This window comes from Arachis ipaensis, chromosome B05 (assembly GCF_000816755.2).
Source record: "Arachis ipaensis cultivar K30076 chromosome B05, Araip1.1, whole genome shotgun sequence".
NCBI classification, from domain to species: Eukaryota; Viridiplantae; Streptophyta; class Magnoliopsida; order Fabales; family Fabaceae; genus Arachis; species Arachis ipaensis.
Genome location: NC_029789.2, coordinates 73384402 through 73403450, shown reverse-complemented (window position 1 = coordinate 73403450; position 19049 = coordinate 73384402). Strand labels below are relative to the sequence as shown.

The window sequence follows — 19049 nt, the reverse complement described above, 5'->3', positions numbered from 1 at the left end:
TTCCACACTTAAAATGAGGTGCATAATGTATATAGACACAATACTACAAATTCACATCTCCACAAGTATACAGACTTTCAATGTTCCTCAATGGTACCACTTCTGTGTAACCTTCAAAGAAGTCAATAGATATTGTCTTTTGTAAGCCACTAAGCCCAACCTATACCAATGAACCAAATAGCATCACCCGAAGAAAGAAATATAATTGTAAAGAAGAAAATAATGTACCAGAACCCCTATAACTTAATTATTACATATGGATGAAAAGGATACAGTACGAATTTAGGAGACCTGAAAATTTTGGTGAAGCAAGGTTCCAAATTTCCAATCAATGCTGCAAGACAATACTCATTGCATTTTATCCTCTCATCTAAGACAGTTCTCCTAAGGCATCCAAAACTGGAAGATACCCTTTTGTTAGCAATAAATACAAGTATGAGCAATCACACAATAAACCAAAGATCAAGGCAGACTAGGACAATAAACCAGACATTGTCTCAGCATGATATATGGTGACAAAGAGTCTCTGAAGTGAATGAAAATCAATAAATATAGATATAGAAAAGCCAATTATACTGCCAGGGGCACACAGTAGGCCAGCAGCTACCCATAGCCCATAGCAATACATTGAAACGAAAATTTTCGTATCTACTTACAGAAAAAATCTATCTCAACATTATAGAAAAGCAACACTAAGCCACTTATAAAAAACTTACTATCATAACAAAGAAAACAATTGTAACATCTATCTCTCGGGTGCCAAATTCATCATATATTATCATCCAAGGAAGAGAGGATACAATACCTTAATAGCTTGTTGAAAGAAAAGAACAGTAATTAGCGTGTTGAACAACTACCCTGCAACTCTTGTAAACCTTGTGATTTCAGTGCAAGCATTAAAAATGCCAAGTAGAATCAAGAAGGTGCACGCCACACGTTAACCCTGTCAACACAGGTGAACATCAAAGTTAAGCCACATGTGCAATGGAACTACATAAATGATAACTACATGAGAAACAAAAAAGTAATTTGAAAGCTCTAAAAAAGAAGGATGTTGAGTTAAGAAATTAATTAATAGAATTGATGATGACAAACATTTGATTAGTGGGCTAATCACCCAATTAGTTTTGATTATTCTTGATAAGTGATGCAGGCTAAAAACAAGTGTTACAGCAGCCCAACATCAAACAAAAGATTTATGCTAATGGGCTGAATAGTAAGTGAAAACAAAGAGAAGCCTAAGTCATTCATCTCAAGCAAAAATTCTTCAAAGAAGCAAGGCAAGGCACCAACGGGTTGTTTAATGGAAAACTAATCCAAGCCCGTATCCATCCCACAAAGCTTCTCTTGTAAGATTGAAGTCTTCTCTCTTTCAAAGTGCAACGCTCATCTCTCTATGACCAAGTTAAATCAGCTTCAGAAAAGTAAGAAAGAGAAAGAGAGAAAGAGCTTCTTCATCAAGATAGTCACCAAAGAAGCAAGAAAGAGAAACTAAGCTTGAAAGGCAGAAGTCATCTCAACAAATCCAAACCAAATCAAGCTTAGGTTATAGGTAAATCTTTTTCTCATACATGCAACTTAGTTACATCTCTTCTTTCCAACTCTCTGCTCTATCCGACTGGTGTTAGCTTTTTTCTTCTCTGCTGAGTTCTGTTTTCTGATATTCATGAGACAAAAATAAATTGTCTCATAAATTTCCGCTGCTGAGTTCAAACAGAACCTGAGTTGAAAGTTCATTTTAAAAGGGTAATAACAGCAACTTAAAAGGAAGACATAGATTCAACCCCCCTTCTCTAAGCCTACTACAACCTTCAATTGGTATCAGAGCTAAGGTCTCAAGAATCAACCTTAACCGCTTGGAGCAAAGATCCAATGACGAATAACATGGGCACAACCACAGTTGCCTACACCCTCACTAAAGGCCAGTCAAACAACCGACCACCTTTCTTCAACGGGAAGAACTAGTCCTACTGGAAAGAAAGGATAAGGATTTTCTTCCAATCCATTGACTACAACATATGGAAGATTGTTGTGAGCGGTCCCAAGATCCCAACAAAAACAAGTGCTGATGGAGTGGTGACTCCAAAAGAAGAAGCTGAATGGAATGAAGATGATAAGAAGAAGATAGAGCTGAATGCCAAAGCAATCAACCTTCTTCAGTGTGTTATCAGCTTTGAAGAGTACCGGAAGGTGTCTAGATGCAAGACAGCCAAAGAAATCTGGGAAAAACTCTAGGTTACACACGAAGGCACCAAACAAGTAAAATAAACGAGGATTGATATGCTGCGAAAAGAGTACGAGATGTTTAGCATGAAGGATGGAGAAAGCATTGATGAAGCGTTTGAGAGATTCTCAATCATAATCAACAACCTTGATGCTATGGATACAAACTATGCAGAACAAACCTTGGTGAGAAAACTCCTTAGAAGCCTCACAAAAGAATGAAAAACCATTTCCACTGTCCTAACCGAAAGTAACAACCTAAGTCCCATAACCTATGATGAGCTGAGAGGAAAACTCCTTGCCTATGAAGCCACACACACAAACACAGACTCAAAGAAAAAGGGAATAGCCCTCAAGTCACAAATAGAACCAAAAGAGAGTAAGTATAGTGATGGTATTTCAGATGATGAGCTTTTGTTTTTTGCTAGGAGATTTAGAAGGATGATGAAGAACAAGGTAAGAGCTGAAAATGATTTTTTAAAAGAAAAGGTGAAGGAAACTGAATGTGCTTTGGACATCATTGAAGAAAACAGATTTCAAAAATCTGAACTTGAAAAATTAAAAGGAAAGCACATTATGGATCCTTCTCATGAGTTAATTGCTGAAAATAAAAGATTAAATGATATGATTAAAAGGCTGAATGGTGACTTAGCAAAATTTGCTCAAGGTTCTAGTAACTTGGACAAATTACTTGCAAGTCAAAGACCATTGTTTGAAAAATCTGGTTTAGGCTACATAGCCAAGGAAGACGCAGTTTCCAACACTTCCTCTATAAAATTTGTGGCTTCTTCATCAAATACCAAACCTATACAAAACAAATCGGGTATTGGATATGCTTCAACTTTTGAAGAAAAATTTGATGAAGTATACACAAGTGAAACTGAGCCTTCACCAAGAACTGATCTGAGTTCAAACCGACCAGGTTTGGGTTATATTTCAAAAAATGAGGCTGCTTTCAAGAAACCATTTTTCTATAACAAAACCTCATTTTCGAAAAATCCAAAGAGTTTTAAAAATTCTGGTGAAAACATTTTTGCAAAGAGGAACAATTATAACAAAAATCAGTTTGTTAAAGGAAATGCGTCTCCTCCAAAAATCAGAAAATTTCAACCATTTAATCACTTCAAGCAATTTAACTCACCTAAGTTTCAGTGACACACATCAGAAAATAATTGTGTTAATTGCAAGAAAGTTGGTCACTCATATGAACAATGCTTCATTGAAAAGAGAGTTGTAGGAAACAAAGTCTACAATGTTGTTTGTGATTTCAATGCACTTGGGCAACCAAGATGGATTAACTTCAAAGGATCCAAATTAATTTGGATATCTAAGGCTACTTGAAACTCATCATGCAGATTTTCCTAGCATCCAAGAACAAAAAGAACATGTGGTACATGGATAGTGGATGTTCAAGACACATGACTGGAAGGTCAACCTACTTCATCAAACTAAACAAGTATGATGGAGGTTTTGTGACCTTTGGAGATGATGGTAAAGGTAAAATCATTGCTGTTGGAAAAGTAGGTAATGAGCAATCTACTTTCATTGATGATGTACTTTTGGTATGTGGTTTAAAGTTCAATCTTTTGAGTATAAGTCAGCTGTGTGATTTAGGATATTTAGTTGTTTTCAAAAAGGCTTAAATGCTGTGTTGTTAATGAAAAGACAAATAAAGTGATGTTTGTTGCCAAGCGTTTCAATAATATGTATGGACTTACTCTTGATGAACTAAAGGATCAAAATGTAGCTTGTCTTCACTCTAAAGAATCTGAAAAGTGGTTATGGCACAATAGATTGGGCCATGCAAGTATGTTTCAAATAAACAAACTTGTAAAAAAAGAATTAGTAAGAGGTCATCCCTTGATAAAGTTTGACAAAGACATTACTTGTGATGCTTGCCAAATGGGAAAACAAACAAAAAGTTCTTTTAAATCAAAAGAAGACATTTCTACCAAAAGACCACTTGAGTTGCTACACATTGATTTATTTGGTCCAACAAGAACTCAAAGCCTAGGTGGTAAACATTATGGTTTAGTAATTGTGGATGACTACACTAGGTTTGGTTGGGTTTTATTTCTTGCACACAAAAATGAAGCATTTTCGGTCTTTGAACCTTTTTGCAAGAAAATTCAAAATGAAAAGGATTTGAAAATCTCCTCTATAAGAAGCGATCATGGAACTGAATTTGAAAATAATTTGTTTGAATCCTTTTGTGAGGAATTTGGAATATCTGACAATTTCTCTTGTCCAAGAACACCACAACAAAATGGTGTTGTGGAAAGAAGAAATAGAAGCATACAAGAGATGACAAGAGCTATGCTTTGTGAGAGTAATGTCCCAAAATTCCTTTGGGCTAAAGCGGTCAACACGGCTTGCCACATTTTGAATAGAACAATCATAAGAAAATTTTTGAAGAAAACCCCTTATGAACTTTAGAAAGGCTACCCACCAAAGTTAGATTACTTACACATCTTTGGATGCAAATGTTTTGTCTTAAATAACAAAGAAAAATTGGGTAAATTTGATCAAAAGGCTTATGAGTGTTTGTTTGTAGGATATTCCACAACTAGTAAAGCATATAGGGTTTATCATCAAGATGCTAGGATTATTGAGGAGTCCATACATGTTATATTTTGTGATACTAACTTGGTACAAAGCATTTTGGAAGATTGTGATTCAGGAAATCAATCTCAAAAGGAAGATGAAGCTGCTCAAAATCATGAAAAAGAAAATTCTGGACAAGCTGAACCAGAAACTGCTAATGCTGAAAATTCAAGAGACAATTCCATTTTGTCTCATGAATCTGAAGGAAATCCTGTAGCCAGCAGTGTTCAGAATCCCTTAGTGACTGAATCTGCCTCTAAGTCCACCAGACCTCGTGAATGGAGATTCTTGAAGAATTATCCTGAAAAATTTGTCATTGGGGACGTATCTCATGGAGTGAAAACAAGATCTTCCACTAGAAAGGCAAATGAAGGATCAAACATTGCCCTTCTTTCACAAATAGAGCCTCAAACGTCAAGGAAGTACTTAGTGACCCTTCTTGGGTTAAAGCTATGGAGGATGAGCTTCTTGAGTTTGAAAAGAACCAAGTATGGACTTTGGTTCCAAGGCCAAGTGGAAAGAAAGTGACCGGCACCAAGTGGATTTTTCGGAACAAGTTGGGAGAAGATGGTAGCATTGCAAGAAACAAGGCAAGGCTAGTGGCACAAGGATATGACCAAGAAGAAGGAATAGACTTTGATGAATCCTTTGCCCCTGTTGCCCGAATGGAAGCCATAAGACTTCTCTTAGCTTATGCTGCATTTTGTGGTTTTAAATTATATCAAATGGATGCGAAATGTGCATTTTTGAATGGAGTAATAGATTGAGAAGTGTATGTGGAGCAGCCTCCTAGTTTTGAAAATAAAGAGCATTTTGATTATGTTTTCAAATTATCTAAAGCTCTCTATGGTTTAAGACAAGCTCCTAGAGCTTGGTATGAGAGACTTAGCTCTTTTCTTTTGAAAAATGATTTTCAAAGAGGCTCTTATGTACTTAACTTCCTCAAGACCCGATATTGGGCAAAGTGTTGGATTGTGTTCTAGGTTCCAATCCAAACCAAAAGAGTCACATCTTTCTGCAGTTAAGAGGATCATTAGATATGTTCATGGCACATCCAATTTTGGTCTTTGGTATCCTAAGATTGATGATTTTTCTGCAGTTGGTTATTGTGATGCAGATTTTGCTGGTGATAGAGTTGATAGAAGGAGCACTTCTGGTTTATGTTGCTTCCTTGGGAAGTCTTTAAATGTTTGGTCAAGTAAGAAGCAACCAACAGTGGCCTTATCCACTGCAGAGGCTGAGTATATAGCTACTTCTTCTTGTTGTTCTCAGATTTTATGGTTAAAAACACAGCTTGCTGATTACAAATTAAATGCTGAAAATATTCCCTTAATGTGTGATAATATGAGTGCCATTAATATTTCTAAAAATTCAGTTTTGCACTCTAGGACTAAGCATATTGAAGTGAAATTTCACTCAATAAGAGAACATGTCCAAAAGGGGGATATTAGTATTCAATTTGTTAAATCAGAGGAGCAATTAGCAGATATTTTTACAAAACCATTAGCTGAGGATAGATTCTGCATGCTTAGGACTTGTCTAGGAATTTTGAGCTATGATTCTTTATTTGAAAAATGCTGATGTATTTGCTGGAGCCTTTTGTCTCATAAACAGGCATGACACAATTCTGGGCAAAAGAAGAGCATTCCCCCTTAATCAGTGTGATCTGAGCCTGTTTCAAGTGAACATCAATCTGGGCCAACTTCAAAATTTAGATCATGAGTGGCTCAAATGTGTTTCCTTAAGTCCAACCATCTCTGGGGCCCAAACATGAATGTTACAATTTTGTTTATTGTTTTTGATGGCTTGTGTGTTTAAGTTTTCATGAAAGGTTTTCATTTAATGTTTTGTGGCCCAAAAGGTTTTCAAGTGGATTTAATTTTTTTTGCCCAAAAAGTGTTTCAGGTTAATTTTGTTGTTTTTCAAAATTTAAAATTAATTTCCTATTTTAATTTTTAAATTAAATAAAATCTTTCTTGTATAAGGTCATGTCTTTTCAAGTCTTTTCAAATGGTGATGCAGTTGCATGGTTTTGGAAATCTTCTTTTTGGGTACGGTTACCAACACTCCCTCTCTTCCCTCCATAACTCCTTCTCTATCCCTTCGGTTTTCACCACTACCCTCGTTTCTCTTTTCTTCTTAAATAAAAAAAAACCACCAAATGAGGAAGAAAACCATAGCACACAAACCTCCTCGTGAAAAGGTGTATAAACTTCCATCCAAACCCTCCACTCGCTCCCAAGACCGAACCTTAACACCTTCACCATCTCCTCCTACCTTTCCTCCTCGCTCTGTTCCCATGGCGCGAACCAAAACCACTCCAAGGTACCTTGCTCCTGCCAAGCCGACGCCACCCCCTAAGACGACGCCTTCCAAACCAAGCTCTTCGAAACCTGGCTCATCCAAGGGGAATCGTCCTGCTGTTGAAGAACCTGTTCCTGAGATAGCAAAACCTAAGTCAAGGTCTGTCCCTGTTCAATCACAAAGAGGTAACCCTCATCGCCCTCTCAAATCTGTTAGAGAACCAGACATTGATCCTTTTGCTCACAAATCACACTACATGACATCTCACTCAGACTTTAACCCCCATCGTTTCAAATCTGCCATGAATCACGATTTTTATGAGGGAGTTATTCAGGATCGTACTCTATGTCCATCTTTTCTGGCTGATTTACCTAATTTGAAAAAGAAAGGTTTTCCTTTTGTTGAAAATTTGGAATTTTTAGACTGGAATCACCTTTTCAAAATCAAAAAACCTGTATATCCTCAGTTGGTCAAAGAATTTTATGCAAACATGACTTACGATGAAGGAAGTGTGCATTCGTATGTTAAGGGCAGCGATATTATCTTGAATAATGAAACCATCAGTGACTCCTTGAAGTACACTGATGTTGGGCCGTGTACTTATACATCTGTAAAGTGGGATGATGGGGTTGGTATCTCTTACCATGATGCTTTAGCTCACATTTGTGAACATGTTTCCCTAATTGATGGCATCATACCCACTCACAAAGCCCTAGGATATGAACGTGCTCAGTTGCACCGAATTGTTAATCACATCTTGATTCCTCAAAGTGGTTCATATCAAAGGGTCTCTTACACGGACACACTTGTTTTGTATGTCCTAATCACTAAAACAGAAATCTCTTTTGCCTATTTGATGGCTAGATACATGTTTGATTCTATTAGAAGTGTGAAAGATAAAGCACTACCTTATGGCATGTTTTTAACTTGCATATTTGAGAATTTTGGTGTTGATCTGTCAAATGAGGCTTATGAAAACAGACATTCATACCTAAAAGGGGGTGGTTGATGCGCATAAACTTGTTATGCTACGATTTAGGAAATTGCACGATCGGCAAAATTCCTTCCGGCAAGTGCACCGGTTATCGTCAAGTAAAAACTCACAATAGAGTGAGGTCGAATCCCACAAGGATTGGTTGAGTGAGCAATTCGGATTAGAAGTATGTTCTAGTTGAGCAGAATCAAGATTTAGATGAGACTTGCGGAATGTAAAATTGGCGGGAAACGTAAATGACAAGAAATTTAAATGGCGGAATCTTAAATTGCATGAATTAAAGAGCAGAAGCTAAATTGCTGAAATTAAAAGGGAATGGGTGTGATTGCATGAATTGAGTTGCAGAATGTAAAGAGAAAGTGGAAATCAGAAATGGGGAATTCATTGGGTGTTAGGAGATATTGAGATTCAGTGAAACAGCAAAAAGGACCAACTAGATCTGAGAGAGTGGTTCTAGATGATGATGATGAAGAGTTCATTCCAGATGACTCTCCTCATCCTTCCACCGAGGGTACTTCCATCTCCACTGGGAAGAAATCTGCTCTGCTGAATATGGTCAAGGATGTCACTCAAGAGTTTATTTCCCAATCAAATCACATGATTGCCATGAGCAAGGAACAAAGGAAGCTAGCTAGCAAGCATGAGAACTTCTGAGAAAATCAAGGGACAGGGTGGCTGTGCTCATGACCTTCATTGATAACCTTCACAATGATGAAGACATTGCCACTGATGTTGAAGAGGAAGCTGCTTCGGAGGGGAATGGTTCTGATGCCTAGGATTTGTCTAATAAAAACTGCTGCTGCTGCTCATTTTTTGTCTCATAAACTCTGTTTTATTTTGCTACTGTTTACCCTACTTTTCATGTCTTGGATAACTGTAATAACTTTGAATACTAATGCACTTATGGTAGTTTAGTTAGTATTTTGGACTATACACTAACCTTTCTTGCAGGGTTTATGGTGATGTTTTTGTTGTTCATGTTTATTGTCCACCTTGATGACAAAAGGGGGAGTAAAAGCAATAGGATGATGTTTTTTTTACTAGCATTTTTCTGTTTGCTACATTAATACTTGATTTCACTTGCTGATGATATTAGCTTAATGTTGGGCTGATTATATAGTACTGTTTGTTTGATATCCCTTAGCCAAGATAATTGTGTACAGCTCTCAAATTGTGTTATCTTTAAGTACAATGTAAAACAGGAATAAAGAAGAAAGCATAAATCCAGGGGGAGCAACACTAAAGCAAGAAACATCAAAGGGAAGTTTTCTAACTTTATCAAAATTTTAATTTCTTTGATCATTGCTTGATATGTTTGTCATCAAGGGGGAGATTGTTGAGTTAAGAAATTAATTAATAGAATTGATGATGACAAACATTTGATTAGTGGGCTAATCACCAATTAGTTTTGATTATTCTTGATAAGTGATGCATGCTAAAAACAAGTGTTACCGCAGCCCAACATCAAACAAAAGATTTATGCTAATGGGCTGAATGGTAAGTGAAAATAAAGAGAAGCCCAAGCCATTCATCTCAAGCAAAAATTCTTCAAAGAAGCAAGGCAAGGCACCAACGGGTTGTTTAATGGAAAACCAATCCAAGCCCGTATCCATCCCACAAAGCTTCTTTTGTAAGATTGAAGTCTTCTCTCTTTCAAAGTGCAACGTTCATCTCTCTATGACCAAGTCAAATCAGCTTCAGAAAAGTAAGAAAGAGAAAGAGAGAAAGAGCTTCTTCACCAAGATAGTCACCAAAGAAGCAAGAAAGAAAAACTAAGCTTGAAAGGCAAAAGTCATCTCAACAAATCCAAACCAAATCAAGCTTAGGTTATAGGTAAATCTTTTCCTCATACATGCAACTTGGTTACATCTCTTCTTCCCAACTCTCTGCTCTATCCGAAATGGGATACAAAGGAAAGAGGATTTCTGTTCTTCCCTGCTGTGTATCTACGGTCTTAAACAAGACTTGGGGACCAAGTTGGTTTTCAAGGGCTCAGATCAGGTTGACCTTTGGAAGATTTCTATGGTTGCTGTTTCATGGATTTCGGTCAAGATGAGGAAGTTAGAAGGAAAGTTTCCTCTCTAAGGATTAAGGTGAAAAAGTGATTCTGTGGGTTGGTGAAGCTCAAGGCTCAAGGTGTTGACCTTGGAAGAAGAACCAAGCAACATGCAAGGAGATAAAAGAAGCTTGCTGCTCATTCAGAAGGCAAGGAGAGAAAACCAGAGTGTGTGAACAGTGTTATGTTTAGAAGTTACTCTACTTGGATAATGCTTTCTTTCAAAGAAGCATTCGGCCAATACTAAAGAACTGCATCTGAGGTTTGCGAATCTGGTTTTGCACATAGCAAAGAGGCTGCTGATGAAGTCAATCTCCTTCATGTTTTATTGATTGTAATGTACTTTTCTAAGTTTATCTTTCTGTAATTTCTTGAGAGAAAAGGCATTGTGAGAAAGCTTAAGAAAAAGCCATGAGTGGAAAAAGGCTGAGAGATACACTTAAGAGAAAAGCTTAGAGTTATTTTCTGATTTCTTTAGGTTGGTTAAGTGTCTTGTATCTTGTACCTGTAAGGTATCCCTTTCTTAGTTGGGTTAGCACTAAGAGGAATAGTTAGGTATTAGCATAGCCAACGTCAAGTTAGGTTAGAACTTGAGTGTGGAAGGTTGGGTCAATCCTGTAAAATTGGTGTATGTAATACTGTTAACTATAGTGAAATTCTTCCATAGTTGTGGAGGAGACTGGACGTAGGTTGCATAGCACAAGGCAAAAACAAGTGCTGATGGAGTGGTGACTCCAAAAGAAGAAGCTGAATGGAATGAAGATGATAAGAAGAAGATAGAGCTGAATGCCAAAGCAATCAACCTTCTTCACTGTGCTATCAGCTTTGAAGAGTACCGGAAGGTGTCTAGATACAAGACAGCCAAAGAAATCTGGGAAAAACTCCAGGTTACACACGAAGGCACCAAACAAGTAAAAGAAACGAGGATTGATATGCTGTGAAAAGAGTACGAGATGTTTAGCATGAAGGATGGAGAAAGCATTGATGAAGCGTTTGAGAGATTCTCAATCATAATCAACAACCTTGATGCTATGGGTACAAACTATGCAGAACAAACCTTGGTGAGAAAACTCCTTAGAAGCCTCACAAAAGAATGGGAAACCACTGCCACTGTCCTAACTGAAAGTAACAACCTAAGTCCCATAACCTATGGTGAGCTGAGAGGAAAACTCCTTACCTATGAAGCCACACACACAAACACAGACTCAAAGAAAAAGGGAATAGCCCTCAAGTCACAAATAGAACCAAAAGAGAGTGAGTCTAGTAATGGTATTTCAGATGACGAGCTTTTGCTTTTTGCTAGGAGATTTAGAAGAATGATGAAGAACAAGGACAAATACAAAGGTTCAAATTCAAAGGAGCACAAGATCGACTTGAGCAAAGTGACGTGCCATCACTGCAAGAAGGCTGGACACTTCAAGCTAAACTGTCCAAAGCTCAAAAAGGAGGACAAAGGAAAGAAGGAAAGGAAGAGAGTACTCATGGCAGCTTGGGAGGATCTTGAGAATGACTCAAATGAAGAAGAAGAATCTGAAGGAGATGACAAAGACTGCTTCATGGCTGGAAACAACAATCTTGATGAGGTAAACTATTATGATTTGACCATTGAGGACTTGCATGCTATTATTGATGATCTCACTTTAAACACATCAAAACTGCTTGATAAATACAATGAATGCAGATCTGAAAGAGATGTGTTAAGAGCTGAAAATGATTTTTTAAAAGAAAAGGTGAAGGAAACTGAATGTGCTTTGGACATCATTGAAGAAAATAGATTTCTAAAATCTGAACTTGAAAAATTAAAAGGAAAGCACATTATGGATCCTTCTCATGAGTTAATTGCTAAAAATTAAAGATTAAATGATATGATTAAAAGGCTGAATGGTGACTTAGCAAAATTTACTCAAGGTTCTAGTAACTTGGACAAATTACTTGCAAGTCAAAGACCATTGTTTGAAAAATCTGGTTTAGGCTACATAGCCAAGGAAGATGCAGTTTCCAACACTTCCTCTATTAAATTTGTGGCTTCTTCATCAAATACCAAACCTATACCAAACAAATCGTGTATTGGATATGCTTCAACTTTTGAAGAAAAATTTGATGAAGTATACACAAGTGAAACTGAGCCTTCACCAAGAACTGATCTGAGTTCAAACCGGCCAGGTTTGGGTTATATTTCAAAAAATGAGGCTGCTTTCAAGAAACCATTTTTCTATAACAAAACCTCATTTTCGAAAAATCCAAAGAGTTTTAAAAATTCTGGTGAAAACATTTTTGCAAAGAAGAACAATTATAACAAAAATCAGTTTGTTAAAGGAAATGCGTCTCCTCCAAAAACCAGAAAATTTCAACCATTTAATCACTTCAAGCAATTTAACTCACCTAAGTTTCAGCGACACACATAAGAAAATCATTGTGTTAATTGCAAGAAAGTTGATCACTCATATGAACAATGCTTCATTGAAAAAAGAGTTGTGGGAAACAAAGTCTACAATGTTGTTTGTGATTTCAATGCACTTGGGCAACCAAGATGGATTAACTTCAAAGGATCCCAATTAATTTGGATACCTAAGGCTACTTGAAACTCATCATGCAGATTTGCCTAGCATCCAAGAATAAAAAGGACGTGTGGTACATGGATAGTGGATGTTCAATGCACATGACTAGAAGGTCAACCTACTTCATCAAACTAAACAAGTATGATGGAGGTTTTGTGACCTTTGGAGATGATGGTAAAGGTAAAATCATTGCTGTTGGAAAAGTAGGTAATGAGCAATCTACTTTCATTGATGATGTACTTTTGGTATGTGGTTTAAAGCACAATCTTTTGAGTATAAGTCAGCTGTGTGATTTAGGATACTTGTGATGCTTGCCAAATTGGAAAACAAACAAAAAGTTCTTTTAAACCGAAAGAAGACATCTCTACTAAAAGACCACTTGAGTTGCTACACATTGATTTATTTGGTCCAACAAGAACTCAAAGCCTAGGTGGTAAACATTATGGTTTAGTAATTGTGGATGACTACACTAGGTTTGGTTGGGTTTTATTTCTTGCACACAAAAATGAAGCATTTTCGGTCTTTGAACCTTTTTGCAAGAAAATTCAAAATAAAAAGGATTTGAAAATCTCCTCTATAAGAAGCGATCATGGAACTGAATTTGAAAATAATTTGTTGGAATCCATTTGTGAGGAATTTGGAATATCTCACAACTTCTCTTGTCCAAGAACACCACAACAAAATGGTGTTGTGGAAAGAAGAAATAGAAGCATACAAGAGATGACAAGAGCTATGCTTTGTGAGAGTAATGTTCCAAAATTCCTTTGGGCTGAAGCGGTCAACACGGCTTGCCACATTTTGAATAGAACAATCATAAGAAAATTTTTGAAGAAAACCCCTTATGAACTTTGGAAAACCCACCAAACTTAGATTACTTACACATCTTTGGATGTAAATATTTTGTCTTAAATAACAAAGAAAATTTGGGTAAATTTGATCCAAAGGCTTATGAGTGTTTGTTTGTAGGATATTCTACAACTAGTAAAGCATATAGGGTTTATCATCAAAATGCTAGGATTATTGAGGAGTCCATACATGTTACATTTTGTGATACTAACTTGGTACAAAGCATTTTGGAAGATTGTGATGCAGGAAATCAATATCAAAAGGAAGATGAAGCTGCTCAAAATCATGAAAAAGAAAATTCTGGACAAGCTGAACCAGAAACTGCTAATGCTGAAAATTCAAGAGACAATTCCATTTTGTCTCATGAATCTGAAGGAAATCTTGCAGCCAGCAGCGTTCAGAATCCCTTAGTGACTGAATCTGCCTCCAAGTCCACCAGACCTCGTGAATGGAGATTCTTGAAGAATTATCCTGAGAAATTTGTCATTGGGGTGTATCTCATGGAGTGCAAACAAGGTCTTCCACTAGAAAGGCAAATGAAGGATCAAACATTGCCCTTCTTTCACAAATAGAGCCTCAAAACGTCAAGGAAGCACTTAGTGACCCTTCTTGGATTAAAGCTATGGAGGATGAGCTTCTTGAGTTTGAAAAGAACCAAGTATGGACTTTGGTTCCAAGGCCAAGTGGAAAGAAAGTGACCGGCACCAAGTGGATTTTTCGGAACAAGTTGGGAGAAGATGATAGCATTGCAAGAAACAAGGCAAGGCTAGTGGCACAAGGATATTACCAAGAAGAAGGAATAGACTTTGATGAATCCTTTGCCCCTGTTGCCCGAATGGAAGCCATAAGACTTCTCTTAGCTTATGCTGCATTTTGTGGTTTTAAATTATATCAAATGGATGCGAAATGTGCATTTTTGAATGGAGTAATAGATTGAGAAGTGTATGTGGAGCAGCTTCCTAGTTTTGAAAATAAAGAGCATTTTGATTAGGTTTTCAAATTATCTAAAGCTCTCTATGGTTTAAGACAAGCTCCTAGAGCTTGGTATGAGAGACTTAGCTCTTTTCTTTTGAAAAATGGTTTTCAAAGAGGCACCACTGACACAACTCTATTTATTAAGAACTCTAATGATTCTTTTATTCTAGTCCAAATATATGTTGATGACATTATTTTTGGATCAGCCAATGAATCCCTTTGTTCTGAATTTGGAAAACTCATGACAAGTGAATTTGACATGAGTATGATGGGTGAACTTAATTTCTTCCTTGGGCTACAAATTAAACAAACTGAAAAAGGTATTTTCATTCATCAGGAAAAGTATGCCAAGGAATTAGTTAAGAAATTTGGTATGGAAAATGCCAAACCCATGGGAACTCCCATGCATCCTAGTTCTAAATTAGATAAGGGAGAAACTGAGAAAGATGTTGATGAGACTAGGTATAGAGGAATGATTAGTTCTCTTATGTACTTAACTTCCTCAAGACCCGATATTGTGCAAAGTGTTGGATTGTGTTCTAGGTTCCAATCCAAACCAAAAGAGTCACATATTTCTGCAGTTAAGAGGATCATTAGATATGTTCATGGCACATCCAATTTTGGTCTTTGGTATCCTAAGATTGATGATTTTTCTGCAGTTGGTTATTGTGATGCAGATTTTGCTGGTGATAGAGTTGATAGAAGGAGCACTTCTGGTTTATGTTGCTTCCTTGGGAAGTCCTTAAATGTTTGGTCAAGTAAGAAGCAACCAACAGTGGCCTTATCCACTGCAGAGGCTGAGTATATAGCTACTTCTTCTTGTTGTTCTCAGATTTTATGGTTAAAAACACAGATTGCTGATTACAAATTAAATGCTGAAAATATTCCCTTAATGTGTGATAATATGAGTGCCATTAATATTTCTAAAAATTCAGTTTTGCACTCTAGGACTAAGCATATTGAAGTGAAATTTCACTCAATAAGAGAACATATCCAAAAGGGGGATATTAGTATTCAATTTGTTAAATCAGAGGAGCAATTAGCAGATATTTTTACAAAACCATTAGCTGAGGATAGATTCTGCATGCTTAGGACTTGTCTAGGAATTTTGAGCTATGATTCTTTATTTGAAAAATGCTGATGTATTTGCTGGAGCCTTTTGTCTCATAAACAGGTATGAGACAATTCTGGGCAGAAGAAGAGCATTCCCCCTTAATCAGCGTGATCTGAGCCTGTTTCAAGTGAACATCAATCTGGGCCAACTTCAAAATTCAGATCATGAGTGGCTCAAATGTGTTTCCTTAAGTCCAACCATCTCTGGGGCCAAACATGAATGTTACAATTTTGTTTATTGTTTTTGATGGCTTGTGTGATTAAGTTTTCATGAAAGGTTTTCATTTAATGTTTTGTGGCCCAAAAGGTTTTCAAGTGGATTTAATTTTTTTTGCCCAAAAAGTGTTTCAGGTTAATTTTGTTGTTTTTCAAAATTTAAAATTAATTTCCTGTTTTAATTTTTAAATCAAATAAAATATTTCTTGTATGAGGTCATGTCTTTTCAAGTCTTTTCAAATGGTGATGCAGTTGCATGGTTTTGGAATCTTCTTTTTGGGTACGGTTACCAACACTCCCTCTCTTCCCTCCATAACTCCTTTTCTATCCCTTCGGTTTTCACCACTACCCTCATTTCTCTTTTCTTCTTAAATAAAAAAAAACCACCAAATGAGGAAGAAAACCATAGCACACAAACCTCCTCGTGAAAAGGTGTATAAACTTCCATCCAAACCCTTCACTCGCTCCCAAGACCGAACCTTCACATCTTCACCATCTCCTCCTACCTCTCCTCCTCGCTCTGTTCCCATGGTGCGAACCAAAACCAATCTAAGGTACCCTGCTCCTGCCAAGCCGACGCCACCACCTAAGACGACGCCCTCCAAACCAAGCTCTTCGAAACCTGGCTCATCCAAGGGGAAGCGTCCTGCTGTTGAAGAACCTGTTCCTGAGACAGCAAAACCTAAGTCAAGGTCTGTCTCTGTTCGATCACAAAGAGGTAACCCTCATCGCCCTCTCAAATCTGTTAGAGAACCAGACATTGATCATTTTGCTCACAAATCACACTACATGACATCTCACTCAGACTTTAACCCCCATCGTTTCAAATCTGCCATGAACCATGATTTTTATGAGGGAGTTATTCAGGATCGTACTCTATGTCCATCTTTTCTGGCTGATTTACCTGATTTGAAAAAGAAAGGTTTTCCTTTTGTTGAAAATTTGGAATTTTTAGACTGGAATCACCTTTTCAAAATCAAAAAACATGTATATCCTCAGTTGGTCAAAGAATTTTATGCAAACATGACTTACCATGAAGGAAGTGTGTATTCGTATGTTAAGGGTAGAGATATTATCTTGAATAATGAAACCATCAGTGACTCCTTGAAGTACACTGATAGTGGGCCGTGTGCTTATACATCTGTAAAGTGGGATGATGGGGTTGGTATCTCTTACCATGATGCTTTAGCTCACATTTGTGAATATGTTTCCCTAATTGATGGCATCACACCCACTCACAAAGCCCTAGGATATGAACGTGCTTAGTTGCACCGAATTGTTAATCACATCTTGATTCCTCAAAGTGGTTCATATCAAAGGGTCTCTTACACGGACACACTTGTTTTGTATGTCCTAATCACTAAAACAGAAATCTCTTTTGCCTATTTGATGGCTAGATACATGTTTGATTCTGTTAGAAGTGTGAAAGATAAAGCACTACCTTATGGCATGTTTTTAACTTGCATATTTGAGAATTTTGGTGTTGATCTGTCAAATGAGGCTTATGAAAACAGACATTCATACCTAAAAGGGGGTGGTTCATTGAAAAAGCAAAAAGGACCAACTAGATCTGAGAGAGTGGTTCTAGATGATGATGATGAAGAGTTCATTCCAAATGACTCTCCTCCTCCTTCCACCGAGGGTACTTCCATCTCCACTGGGAAGAAATCTGCTCTGCTGAATGTGGTCAAGGATGTCGCTCAAGAGTTTATTTCCCAATCAAATCACATGATTGCCATGAGCAAGGAACAAAGGAAGCTAGCTAGCAAGCATGAGAACTTTATGAGAAAATCAAGGGACAGGGTGGCTGTGCTCATGACCTTCATTGATAACCTTCACAATGATGAAGACATTGCCACTGATGTTGAAGAGGAAGCTGCTTCGGAGGGGAATGGTTCTGATGTCTAGGATTTGTCTCATAAAAACTGCTGCTGCTACTCATTTTTTGTCTCATAAACTCTGTTTTATTTTGCTACTGTTTACCCTACTTTTCATGTCTTGGATAACTGTAATAACTTTGAATACTAATGCACTTATGGTAGTTTAGTTAGTATTTTGGACTATACACTAACCTTTCTTGCAGGGTTTATGGTGATGTTTTTGTTGTTCATGCTTATTGTCCACCCTTGATGACAAAAGGAGGAGTAAAAGCAATAGGATGATGTTTTTTTTACTAGCATTTTTCTGTTTGCTGCATTAATACTTGATTTCACTTGCTGATGATATTAGCTTAATGTTGGGCTGATTATATAGTGCTGTTTGTTTGATATCCCTTAGCCAAGATAATTGTGTACAGCTCTCAAATTGTGTTATCTTTAAGTACAATGTAAAAAAGGAATAAAGAAGAAAGCATAAATCCAGGGGGAGCTAATCTTGAAAAGGAAAGGGGGAGCAATACTAAAGCAAGAAACATCAAAGGGAAGTTTTCTAACTTTATCAAAACTTTAATTTCTTTGATCATTGCTTGATTATGTTTGTCATCTAGGGGGAGATTGTTGAGTTAAGAAATTAATTAATAGAATTGATGATGACAAACATTTGATTAGTGGGCTAATCACCCAATTAGTTTTGATTATTCTTGATAAGTGATGCAGGCTAAAAACAAGTGTTACAGCAGCCCAACATCAAACAAAAGATTTATGCTAATGGGCTGAATGGTAAGTGAAAATAAAGAGAAGCCCAAGTCATTCATCTCAAGCAAAAATTCTTCAAAGAAGCAAGGCAAGGCACCAACGGGTTGTTTAATGGAAAACCAATTCAAGCCCATATCCATCCCACAAAGCTTCTCTTGTAAGATTGAAGTCTTCTCTCTTTCAAAGTGCAACGTTCATCTCTCTATGGCCAAGTCAAATCAGCTTCAGAAAAGTAAGAAAGAGAAAGAGAGAAAGAGCTTCTTCACCAAGATAGTCACCAAAGAAGCAAGAAAGAGAAACTAAGCTTGAATGGCAGAAGTCATCTCAACAAATCCAAACCAAATCAAGCTTAGGTTATAGGTAAATCTTTTCCTCATACATGCAACTTGGTTACATCTCTTCTTCCCAACTCTCTGCTCTATCCGAATATCCGAACAAAGGAAAGAGGATTTCTGTTCTTCCCTGCTGTGTATCTACGGTCTTAAACAAGACTTGGGAACCAAGTTGGTTTTCAAGGGCTCAGATCA

The 19049-nt window shown here is 37.1% G+C and overlaps 1 long non-coding RNA gene across 2 annotated transcripts; it reads right to left on the bottom strand.

The window, feature by feature from the left end:
* LOC110262883 lies at positions 1-1148 on the bottom strand. Of its 2 annotated transcripts, none has more exons than XR_002347896.1 (2): positions 806-1148; positions 1-399 (listed from the first exon to the last, which is right to left on the bottom strand). It is a non-coding gene; the product is annotated as an uncharacterized LOC110262883 (long non-coding RNA). The 2 variants fall into 2 exon arrangements; XR_002347897.1 differs by lacking the exon at positions 806-1148 and adding an exon at positions 717-803.